The 12,826-nt window shown below is 31.9% G+C and overlaps 1 long non-coding RNA gene across 1 annotated transcript; it reads right to left on the bottom strand.

Moving 5' to 3' along the window:
• Window positions 1–5,342: 5,342 nt before the first annotated feature.
• On the bottom strand, window positions 5,343–11,133 carry LOC127733595 (uncharacterized). Its single transcript, XR_007997132.1, has 5 exons — window positions 11,064–11,133; window positions 9,881–9,943; window positions 8,116–8,184; window positions 5,934–6,003; window positions 5,343–5,407 (listed from the first exon to the last, which is right to left on the bottom strand). It is a non-coding gene; the product is annotated as an uncharacterized LOC127733595 (long non-coding RNA).
• Between the last annotated feature and the right edge of the window lie 1,693 nt (window positions 11,134–12,826).

Here is a 12,826-nt window from a genome sequence, read left to right as displayed (position 1 = left end):
GGATTTTACGTTTCCTGAGATCACCCCCGTTTTTGGTGGGGTTCGTGTTGCTCAGTCTTTAGTTTTCTATGTTGTGTTTTGTGTACTATAATAATTGTTTGTCTTTTGGTCTTTTTGTTTTTTAGCCATGGCGTTGTTTTTCGACCTTTGAGTTAGAATGTCCCTTTGGTATCTTTTGCCTCTCTTTTCCATTCCGATCGGACGTGGCTGCGTATCTATACATCCAGCACAGCATATAAAGACAAAGCGAGGTTTAAATGAAATTTGAGGAAAGTGAAGAGTGGGCCACGTGAAAATATGACCTTGCAGAACTATAACTTTGGTAACTTTTGACCGAAAATGATCTTTCAAATATAGAACTGTTCAAAGGTTGGTACGTACACAATATGACGCTATCGAAGTTACTCAATACAGACGCCCGAATCAGGATTTCTTACTTGAAAGTGTTTTTTTTTTTTGCCAATTATTGACTTATTGAGTGTACACGAATTATTACAGCCTGTTGTCACCATAGTTCCCTCAAATTGACAAACCTGAAGATCAAAAAGTATTTCATAAAAATAAAATGCATCCATTGAGGTTTTGATTTTATTAACTTGTCTAGTATTATTCACGACTCTACCGACGTAAATACTACAAGGAAGTCTTTAAGAATGAAACTATACAGTCAACTACATTCAAGGCCGTACGCTCCACAGGGAGTCACATAGTAAATAAGCATGTCACAACCCGACAGCCCAGCTTAAGGCCTCTTCTGAACATTTGAAGTTCCCCACTATGTATTGGTCACCTAAACTACACACAAAAAAAAACACGTAAACTATTGTTTCATCTCGGCCTCTAGTATGTGTTCTACTACTAGACTTTCAGTGCTTTTAGCGACTTCCTTAACTACTGCCAAAGAACTGATCATTATTTTTTGTAATAAAACATATGAAAACAGGGGAATTAACCATTTTTGGAGTGTAAAAAAATCTTTGGATGTTTTAGATAAATTACGTGCTTCTGATGGTCCTTTTGATTCGGTTGACAGTTTTGACTTTTCCACTCTTTACACTACACTTCCACACAATCTTATCAAACAAAAATTTTCCTATTTAGTTAAATAGTCGTTCGAAAAATCTGGTTTCAAATTTATTTCATGCAACTCATATAAAGTCTTTTTCTCAAACGAGAAAGGCAAGTATGCTAGATATACTTACTGGAGGTGTGATGAGATGATTAAAGTTGTAAATTTTCTCCTTGACAACATTTATGTACGTTTCGGCAATAAAGTTTATCGACAGATTGTAGGTATTCCTTTAGACACAAATTGTGCCCCTTTAACAGCAGACTTGTTCCTGTACTGTTATGAATCAGTTTATGGCCAAACTCAGTAAAGACCCGTCTAAATTCTATTTGATAAATTCAACAACACTTACCGTTATTTTGGTATTTTTTCTTTGAATAATCAAGAATTCTCTAAATATACTGCCGAAATTTACCCACAGGAACTTACCTTAAATAAATCAAATATTAACAGCAATAAGTGTCCTTTCCTAGATTTAGACATTTCAGTGTTATACCAGAAACTACACACAAATATTTACGACAAAATGGATTTTTCTTTCCCTATTGTTAATTTTCCTTTTTTGGACGGTGATGTCCCTCTGGCACCATCTTAAGGTGTTTATATATCCCAACTCGTTCGTTATGCCCGAGTCTGTAGTGACGTTTGGTATTTCAATGAGCGTAATCTATGTATTACTGGTAAATCATTAAGTCAGGGATTTCGTTACCACAATTTACTTAAAACCTTTACGAAATTCTTCCATAGATACAAAGATTTAGTTTGCAAGTTTGGCTGTACCTGTAAAAAACTTATTTTAGACGGAATAGCACATCCTAAATTTTACGGTGATATTGTTTACCGAGCCCGGAAATTTATATACGATCCGGGTAAACTTATGAATCCTTTAAAGAAACTTATTCTAAAAGGTTACCAATTCAACACTGTAATTAGATCTTTGAATATTGTTTTTATTGGTATTATTGATTTTATCAGTAAATTAAAATCATAGTTTTTTTTATACACATATGCACTTTAACGGTACTACAATATGTTGATACTTCCATCATTTTGGCATTGCACAAGGTCATGTTTTTCTCTGTTAATGACGTCTTTACACTAAATCCATTGGATGTTGGGTGTGTACTGATTGATATTTTAGTCTTAAGATGATTTTTTTTTATTAGTTATTGGCTTTGAACTAGCCGTCAGTAACTGCGAGTACTCTCAGAGCTGTACTTGTGTCCTTTTTGTTAATAGGGATGAGGGCTGGATAAATACCCTGCCACATCCGGTCTGTGTTTATATTTGATGTTTTTCTGCTTTGTATCGATCTGATGAGTTATACCTTTTCCAACTGATTTTTATAGTTTGCTCTTTCTTTGTTCTGTTACACCACTTTCCCAGGTTAGGGGGAGGGTTGATCATGAGCGCTCACAAACATGTTTAACCCCGCCACATTCATTTATGTGCCTGTCCCAAGTCAGGAGCCTGTAGTTCAGTGGTCGTCGTTGGTTCACGTCTGTCACATTTGTTTTTCGTAAATTGTTTTGTGATAAACTAGGCCGTTGGTTTTCTCAATTGTTGAATTGTTTCATATTTTTCATGTCGGGGCCTTTTATAGCCGACTATACGGGATTGGGTTTTCTCATTGTTGAAGGCCGTATGGTTGCTTATACAATTGCTGACATCCACTTTATTTGAACTTGGGTGGATAGTTGTCTCATTGGCAATCAAACCTCATCTCCTTATTTTTATATTAACATTATTCCGTATTTTTATACGACCGAAAAAAAATTCCCCTATAATGGTATGGTGATGTCGTCGTCTGCATCCTTGTCCAAAGACATTTGGTTTCCAGATAACTTGAGTATAAGTGAATGGATCTCTATGAAATTTATACCTCAAAAGGAAGGTTGTGATTGATTTTGATGGTAATGGACTAAACCGTTACAGAATTAAGGGACAAAAAGGGACACAAAAAAAAAAACCCGGATTCTCAGGTTTCCAGATAATAACTTGAGTATAAGTCTATGGATCTCTATGAAATTGTACCACAAGGTTCCATACCAAAACAGAAAAGTTGGGATTGATTTTGGGGATTATGGCCCTGACCGTTTTTGAATAAGGAGCCAAAAACAATACTATTCTAATACTTTGTATAAATTGCTTACTGTCAATTCAGAAATTATTGCGAAGTTTTATTTTATTTATGTGAATAATGCAACTGGTTGAGTATCGCAATAATAAGAACTTGCATTCTTATTGATACAAAGATATGTATGCAGATTTTTCTGAAATCGCAATAATAAACTCACATTTTTGTCCATTTTAAAAAAAATTGCAATAATAAATGCATGCAATAATTTTTGAATTTACAGTATTTCTTGACCAATTTCAATGGTGTTTAATTCAAAGTCTTGAATTATTTTGGTCTTTATATTATGCTGAATCTGACCCTGTATTTAGATTTTGAATTTTGGGTACCGTTTTTACATCAGTCCACATTGAGATCCAAATGGTCCAAAATTAAACTTTGATTTCACCAAAAATTGAATAACTGGGGTTGTATGATATGCCGAATCTAACCCTGTATTTAGATTTTTAATATTGGGCCCCATTTTAAAATTGGTCCACATTATGGTCCAAAGGGTCCAAAATTAAACTTTTGTTTGATTTCAACAAAAATTGAATATTCTTTGATATGCTGAATCTAACCATGTATTTAGATATTGGATTTTGATTTGCTATCAAATTGGTTCACATTGAGGTCCAAGGGGTCAAAATTCAACTTTGTTTGATTTCCTCAAAAATTGAATTTTTTCGGTTCTTTGATGTGCCTATCCATATCAAACGCTGTCACCTTCAACGGACACACCGTGTTTCATTGTGCTAACATGCAAAACTTTTAATGACGTCTGTGAACTGATGAAAGTCTAATGGATGCTTTGTAAAACAGTACACTGGTACTTCTCAAATAACAATTATTATACAATTTTGTTTATTTTAAAGCAAAATACAATCTACAATAATATCATGCATATATAAATAATGAAAACATATTTATACAGCAAATTAAAAAAAAAAATTTTAAGATTTATTGCTTGGGACTGTTAAACATTGGACAAAAAGGTTTAATTAATTATATTATTTAAGGACATGTTGCAAATAAATAATGCAATCAAAATTTAAAATATAATTTTATTTTAGCGAAATCTATCCTGGTGTAGCAATTTTCAGTAAAAAAAAATGTATGTATCAAAAATCTGTGAATTTTCAGTAATTGGAAAATAAATAACAGTATTAAAAACCAAAAATTTGTGAATTTACAGTAAATGAAAAATAGATAACAGCATTAAAAAAAATTGTGAATTTACAGCAATTGGAAAAAAACAGCAGCTTTAAAAAATTAATTATTTGGCTTTCAGAATTATTTAACAAAAAAGCAATATATATGTGGTTTGCATGATTATTATCGTCCACAGGTTTGACCACACAAGGCAGCAGCAGGAACACCTGTAAAAGAAATAAAATAATATTTCATTTGTTGACAATTCATAGTAATTAAGTAATGTTAAAAATGTATGAATAAGGTAATGTTTCAATATTTGAGTGGCAATTTTTCTTTTAAATAGACAGATATTGTTGTATGAAAAAATACTTGTTTTCTATTCAAATTTATTGATTTCCAAAAAAAATATTTCAATAGTAATCGTGCAGCTAAATTTGTTATAAATGAAAAGCCATCTTAATATACCAATTTTGATTTTCAAGGTGTTAAAATCACTATTACCGATATCGCATTAATCATTCATTTAATCAAGTGTCAGACATGGCAGAAGCTATTAAGCTGAAAATTTGAGGGAAAAATTTACATATATGATAAAATTATTCAGGCTATTTTGATAAACTTTCATTGTTTGGTTCAAGTTTTATGACATTTACTTTGTTTTCTTCATATATTGACTGAAGATATGAATTCTTTGGAAATTTGTATTGAAAGATATACTTAAATGAATAAGAAGCAATTCAATATAATAAAGACCTTTTATCTTTGTGACAGCACTTGCAAATGAATGTGAGGGTATCTCCCCTTTTCAAGTAAACACAATTCTTTATTATCATAGTAGTTAAAAAGACTATAAACCTTCTGAACTATAAAAACATCTGATTTACATCTATTAAGGTTAATATATGTCCTTAAGATGAAATATAATTGCAAACAATAAAGATTTATAGAAATTTAAACTGTCCATAAGATTACATCAATTAATTAAATTTGTAAATATATTCTCACCTTGAAAACAGATCCAAATGCTACCCCAGCCAGTATCCCTATGGACAAGCTGTGATACTAACCTGTAATAAAAAATGAATTGGTTATTTAAACTCCTCAAAATAATCTACTATGGATTCATTGATTTTGTGGAGATTGAGGAAAAATTGGATTTCTGTGGATATTTGATCGAAAGTTGATTGATAGAAAATTGGTACTTCGTTGAACATTTAAAAAGTAAAATCACAAAAATACTGAACTCCGAGGAAAATTCAAAAAGGAAAGTCCCCAATCAAATGGCAAAATAAAAAAAAACCCAAACATTTCAAACGAATGGATCACAACTGTCATATTCCTGACTTAAATTAGTGGTTCACTATTACTCACGAAATCCAGTGGGTATTCAGTTTAAAACTTGACAAATAGAAAAAACGTCAAAAACAATTTCCCTTTCTAAGCTTGGCAGTATTTTTACCATTTTGGACAATTATATACCCTCTTTCTTCTGGAGCTGAATATCTACATGTAATTCAATCTTTTCTGATACCTGAACCATTATTAAAGTGACATCAAACTTTTAGATTAAAAAAAGTTTGTATATATACCTACCAACATGTTAGCAGTATCAGATCTCCAATTCTAAATCCCAACACCATGAAATCATTGTCATTACATCAGCCTATAAACAAATAATAAAAAAAAATATACTTGTTTGAAGTATTCCTTTTACAGATCAATCCAAGCACGATAGATTTCTTTAACAAAACAGTATATTAATAACACATACTTGTTAAAGACAAGAGTGCACACGCTGAAATGTCTCGCATTCTCTACTAATCATTGATATTATGTTGATAGTTCTTAATATAAAGCTTTACTACAACTATCACATAAACTTAACATGATCCAAGAAAATGAGGTCAAGGTCATATAAACCAAACAAGAAATACATGTACACCTTACAATCATTCAATACACTAAATATAGTTGACCTATTGCTTATAGTTTCTAAGATACAGACTTAACCAAGAAAACTAAACATTGACCAATGAACCATGAAAATGAGGTCAAGGTCAGATGAACCATGCCAGGCAGACATGTACAGCTTGCAATCCTTCCATACAACAAATATAGTTGACCTATTGCTTATAGTATTAGAAAAACAGATCAAAACACAAAAACATAACACTGAGCGTCAAGGTCAAATAAAACCTGCAAGACTGACATGTACATTATAAAATATTTCCATACACCAAATATAGTTGACCAATTGCATATAGTATTAGAAAAAAAGACCAAAACTCAAAAACTTAACTTTGACCACTGAAACATGAAAATGAGGTCAAGGTCAGAAGACACCTGCCAGCTAGACATGTACACCTTACAATCATTCCATACACCAACTATAGTAGACCTATTGCATACAGTGAGAAAAATAGACTAAAACACAAAAACTTAACTACAACCACTGAACCATGAAAATGAGGTCAAGGTCAGATGACACCTGTCAGTTGGACATGTACACCTTACAGTCCTTCCATACACCGAATATGCTAGACCTATTGCTGCTAGTATCTGAGATATGGACTTGACCACCAAAACTTAACCTTGTTCACTGATCCATGATACGAGGTCGAGATCAAGTGAAAACTGTCTGACGGGCATGAGGACCTTGCAAGGTACGCACATACCAAATATAGTTATCCTATTACTCATAAGAGAGAAATTAACATTACAAAAAATATTAACTTTTTTTTCAAGTAGTCACTGAACCATGAAAATGAGGTCAAGGACAATGGACATGTGACAGATGGAAACTTCGTAACATAAGGCATCTCTATATACAAAGTATGAAGCATCCAGGTCTTCCACCTTCTAAAATATAAAGCTTTTAAGAAGTTAGCTAACGCAGCCGCTGGAATCACTATCCGTATGTTGAGCTTTCTGTGACAAAAGTCGCAGGCTTGACAAAAACCACTAACATAAAAACAATCTGACACAAAGCACGGAAATAAGAGTATTCACATTTACTGTAAGCTAATTCAAAGCCAATTACAACTAATACATTACTCATGTTCTCCTAGACTGAAGTATGTTACATGTATACATTTTCATGCTCAGCCCCAATCAAAAATTCAACATTTTTTTTAAATGACCCCTATATGAAGAAATGTTTTTGGCAAACATCAAAAAGAGAATCATGTTTATGAATATTTTCCTGGACTGAAGCATTTTGGTGGTAGCAATAAACAAATTAAATGCTAGATAATATTTGGTAGAGAGGGTGTAAATATGTGAATTTAAATTTACTTTCCTGTAATTTGAAGTTATATTTATAAGGGTCTGGATGGAATTGCATACTTTAGAAAATGTAGTATTACTATATATTAATTATTTTAACATGACATTTTTCTTCAAAATGTGTGGTTTTAAAAGGTAAATAACATTACACTGACTAAATCACACTACAGGTGCCTTATTACTTTTCACCTGGTCAAGTATGCTAAAGGTGTGAAAATTTAATAACTAAAACAACAGCCTCCAATAAATGCAGACATAAAAGGGGGAAAAAGGTAATAAAATTGTTATTTGAAGACTCCTCAAAGAAAATATGTCCCGCCTATTCAACTGTGAGACAAAAAACTTCTAAATGCAGAAAATAGAGAGTCTGACATGGATAAGTGTGATGTATGATTTCCAACCAAAAAAAATATAGGCATAAATTTTGATGATAATTTATACCCATTAAAAGTCACTCCATAACAGCAACAAAATTAAATTAAAAACGTACCCTTTGCAATTGCCTAATTTGACTTTTACCAGCGTTTCTTTCTTCTTCTGGTGCACACCTATAACGTTACTGTAAAAGAGAGAGAAAAAAAACCTGACAATTTGATCATTCAATAATTAGAAATTTAAACTTTCAGTCATAATCAAAAGTAGTAATAAAACTGCAGAAAGCACTTTAATTATCAAATTTATTCATCAGACGAACCCATATGTATAGTAACAAGTCGGTCAGTATTGACTGTAAAATCGTCAATGTTTGAATCTTCGCATGAAGAATTAATGTTTTAATTCTTGGTTATTTTCAACACTCAATGGCTCAAATGGATGAGGTCAATTGTCTTTAGTTTTGTCAGTCATCGGGAAAACTGCTGTCAATACTGTCCATGTGTAACTGTGCAGAAAAGTGATTGACATCTTCTCAGTTTGTGACCTAAGCAAGATCACATGATCGTTATCTAATAAAAAATCATTGACTTAAGACAAGGGCTGGATTCTTTGATATAAAAAATGCTGATTGATCAGGTTTTGACCAGCAAAATTGTACAAAACATGTTTTAACACCAATATTTATTGATTCATTAAAAAAAAAAAAATCGTGTCAAGTCTCCTTTAAGAAAAAAAATTGTTTTCCAGTACTTATTTATCTCGACACCTCTCTTCAGATTTTTTATACAGAATTATCATATTAACATTTAGATACAAGATGGATGGATGACTGTTTAACGTCCAGTGGCAAATTAAATGCATATTCAGGACAAGAACATGCAAGTGCGATGTTAATATGAAAACTGCTTTGTACTAGATCGACATGCTGAGCTACATTTTTAACGTGCTAGTTCACAAGGTAACAGTCCACATGAAGACATGTCACCCTACCTTGACACTTAATTCCGACCAGTCTTTGCTCTTACTCCTAAATGAGGCATGATTAGGGGAGCAGCAGCAAATACCAATTTTCAAGTCTTTGGTTTGACCTGGGTGGGGATTGAAATCAGGATCTCCCGCACTCAAGGCAAAGACGCTACAATGAGACCACCAAGGCAGTTATAAATACAATTAAAGAACCTTTGTGAACATGCTCACATACCCCACGCCCCCACATTGTCACTGGGCAAACAAAACCTCACCAGATTCCCAAGTTCAAAGACTCATAACTCCTAAAACTAAAGTCAACTGATAAAAATTTCTTGTGGATATGCACATCTATATATAATGTCCTCATTAACTACAAAGTTTCATGAAATTCTGTTGTGCGGTTTCAGAGGAGTTGCGATGACAAACTGTTACAGCAGTATAGGCCAAAATTCTAAGTTCAAAGGGGCATAACTCCTATAAAAAAAATTGAATCTTAATTTCATGTCGATATGCAACATATCAACATAGTGTCTCCTCATTAACTACAGTTTCATGAAATTCTTTTGTACAGTTTCAGAGGAGTTGCGATGACAAACTGTTACAGCAGTATAGGCCAAAATTCAAATGTTCAAATGGCATAACTCCTAGAAAAAAATTCCTGTCAATATGCACATCTACATAGTATGTCCTTACTATCTACAAGTTTCATGAAATTCGGTTGTGTGGTTTCAGTGGAGTTGCAATGACAACAAGACTGACTGACGAATGGACAGGTCAAAAACATCATACCCCACGCAACTTCATTGCATGGGGTATAATTAGATCTTCATCTGAATATGATACAATAATAATGGACATTTACATGATCTGAGATCAGAAATTAACTAATCCATGTAGAGTTTAAATCTTACTTTAAAAGTCTGCTCCAATTGCTATTTCCAGTCTCAATCCTTACAAACAAACTGAAAGCTAACCTGAAAAATGTAAGGTTAAAACATTCAAAATTGTTAAGAAGTACTTCAATTGGTATATTGTATGTTATATAGAAATAGAAATAGGTTATATATAACTTAAGTAAAAGGAAATGCGAGGGAAACATCAATTTTACAGCAACCCAAGAACACAAAAGTTTAAGACATCCATGTAATTAATTGGGTTCTTCACATTTAGTCATATAGATTGCAAAATACAATTAATTTCCCAATAAGCGACAATAGTATCCCTCTGAGATACAGACTTTAGAAAGCTGATTTTTTTAGATTACACCCTTGCTCAGAATTAAAAGGCTTGGTTTGTTTTTTTTTTTTAAATAATCCTGCCTCCATTTTGATAAAAAAAAAAAGAAACATTTTTCATTTTCAGCAAGTATGATATGAATGATGTAAAACAAAATTGTCTTGCTTAAAAATCTGGCTTCATATAAAATCCAAGGCCCCACCCTAAGAAAATCAAATGATCTGTGCATAATAATGATACTTCAGTTTGGGAAAACATGATTTATTTCTTTGTGTCTATAGTTTTTATGTTAGTTGTTTTTGTGTCTTGTACAGATCTATTGAGTTTAGATTAGATCAACTTATTTTTACAGTTTGTTCTCATGTTGTGCTGTAACACCACTGTCCCAGGTTAGGGGAGGGTTGAGCACTCACAGACATGTTTAACATCGCCACATTCTTTATGTGCCTGTCCCAAGTCAGGAGCCTGTAGTTCAGTGGTTGTATTTGCTTCAGGTCTGTCATATTTGTTCTTCATAAATTGTTGTTGTAAATTAGGCCATTAGTTTCTTCTATTGAATTGTTTCACATTTTTTCATGTTGGGCTTTTTACAGCAGACTATATGGTATGGGTTTTTCTCATTGTTGAAGCCGTTTGGTTGCCTATAATTTATTGTATCAACTTTATTTAAACTTGGGTGGATAGTTATCTCATTGGCAATTATACCACATCTCCTTATATTTATAAAGGTTTATTGTAACCGATAACAATACTGATTACGTATTTTTTCAATTCTCAGATCACGTTATTTTCCCTTTATTTTTTTTTTATAGTATAATGAACATATCATTTGTTTCAAAAAAGAAATTATAAACCTACTTATATCTTAGCTGTAGTAGGCCACCAAGCCTTACTCCCAATACCATGAAATATGTCCCAGAAATAATCTAAAAGGAATTAAAATTGACACACAAATTATATATTTATCCAATTTAACTAAACTACCATCCTTAAACTTTATTAAAGTTTTTATATTTCTTACTACCCAGTAATATAGCATCAGTCCTTTCTGTGTAGGAATTAAATAGCTGGAACACAGTTTGATTTTAATTCCATCTGCACAAAATTTATCTGAGTAATCTCCCATTGAATGAAACATAATTGTTTATTGTACTTGTCTCCCCTTCAAGATAAAATAATTTGATATTATAATTGTTTTCATATACCTCGTAACTTATAATAAAATATATGAAAATGGTAAATGAACTTGCTATTGGTGTTATGAATGAGAAAGATAGAAATAATCATATTGTTTGTTGTCTTGTGTACTTTTATGTACTGATGTTCATTTCTATAGAATCTATAAAAATTGTAGGGCTTAAAAAAACTTGCCTGATTTCGTTCATGGTACAGCCTCCAATTTGGTTCAAGATCTATTTCACCATCTTCCATGGAGCTGCTATTGATTCCTTACAATTTTTTCAACAACGGAATCAACGGTCCATTTGAATAACTGAAATGTCTACTTCATTCACAATATTTAATAATAAACAGTTTGTCACAAAATTGTTTATTTTATTTCTCCGAATAACTTCTTTTTTCCGATCATGATGATTTACTGGATTATTATAACATAATGTATTAAGTACCAGATGTGCATTTAAACATGCCCAATATTTTGAAAATTTCCGAAAAGTTGGTTGTAATCCACAATTTCTTCCACCCTTTAAAACTATTATCTAAAACTCTTCTTACAGTGATTTTTATTTACAAAGCTCTATAAAATAGCAATAGAATAGTTAACAGAATCTGATATATAAATACTTATACACATATGATAGACATAATAAAAAAACGTCTAGTTATTGCCTACACTGAAGGAACTTCCAGTACAAGGAGTAAAATGGGGGTATTACCTCCCCTTGCCCTTAATTTCAGCCTGTTAGGACTCCACATCCATCACAACTGAAACACCGTACCTGAGGTGATAGGCTCTTGTATGATACATTTAGTCAGTAACATGTCGGTGATGGTATAAAATTAAAAATTAAAAATCAATTAATTTTGTTGACAGTCTCTTTCTAAATGTATCTTTCAAAACTAGACAAAAAATATCCACAGCAAAATTGAATTGTTTAAAATAAATCATCAACCATTTCTTAAATTTGGAAGCATAGTTAAATACAATACATCTTCCTTTCAGTCGTACTAACATTGATTGATAAATACTTCACTTAGATATGAATTTGTGCTGAATACTCATGGTATAGTCATGAATAAATTTCATCTTCTACAAATATAGAGACAAAGTGTCAATAAAATTGAAATTAGTCATATAAAAAATTAACATTACAAAATGTTTTGCAATAATATAAAAAAGACAAATTGGTTTGGATTCCAAGGAGGAAATTATTTATGCACTGAGAAAAATATGCTTCTTTTAAAGATCAAAGTACAAAATATATTCAAAACTAACGAATTTCTTATTCTAAATTTCAACAAACTTAAGATGGTTCATATGGTAATTAAACACATTTCCCGATTGTTGTGGTTAACTTATTTGCATGATGAGCAAGTTACCTCCCTTACTACATAGTAATGATTAACAGCAGTCTAAGTTACTTCTAAAAATAAACAAATAA

This window comes from Mytilus californianus, unplaced genomic scaffold (genome assembly GCF_021869535.1).
Source record: "Mytilus californianus isolate M0D057914Y unplaced genomic scaffold, xbMytCali1.0.p SCAF_3, whole genome shotgun sequence".
NCBI lineage: Eukaryota > Metazoa > Mollusca > Bivalvia > Mytilida > Mytilidae > Mytilus > Mytilus californianus.
This window is presented reverse-complemented; position numbering and strand designations above follow the sequence as displayed.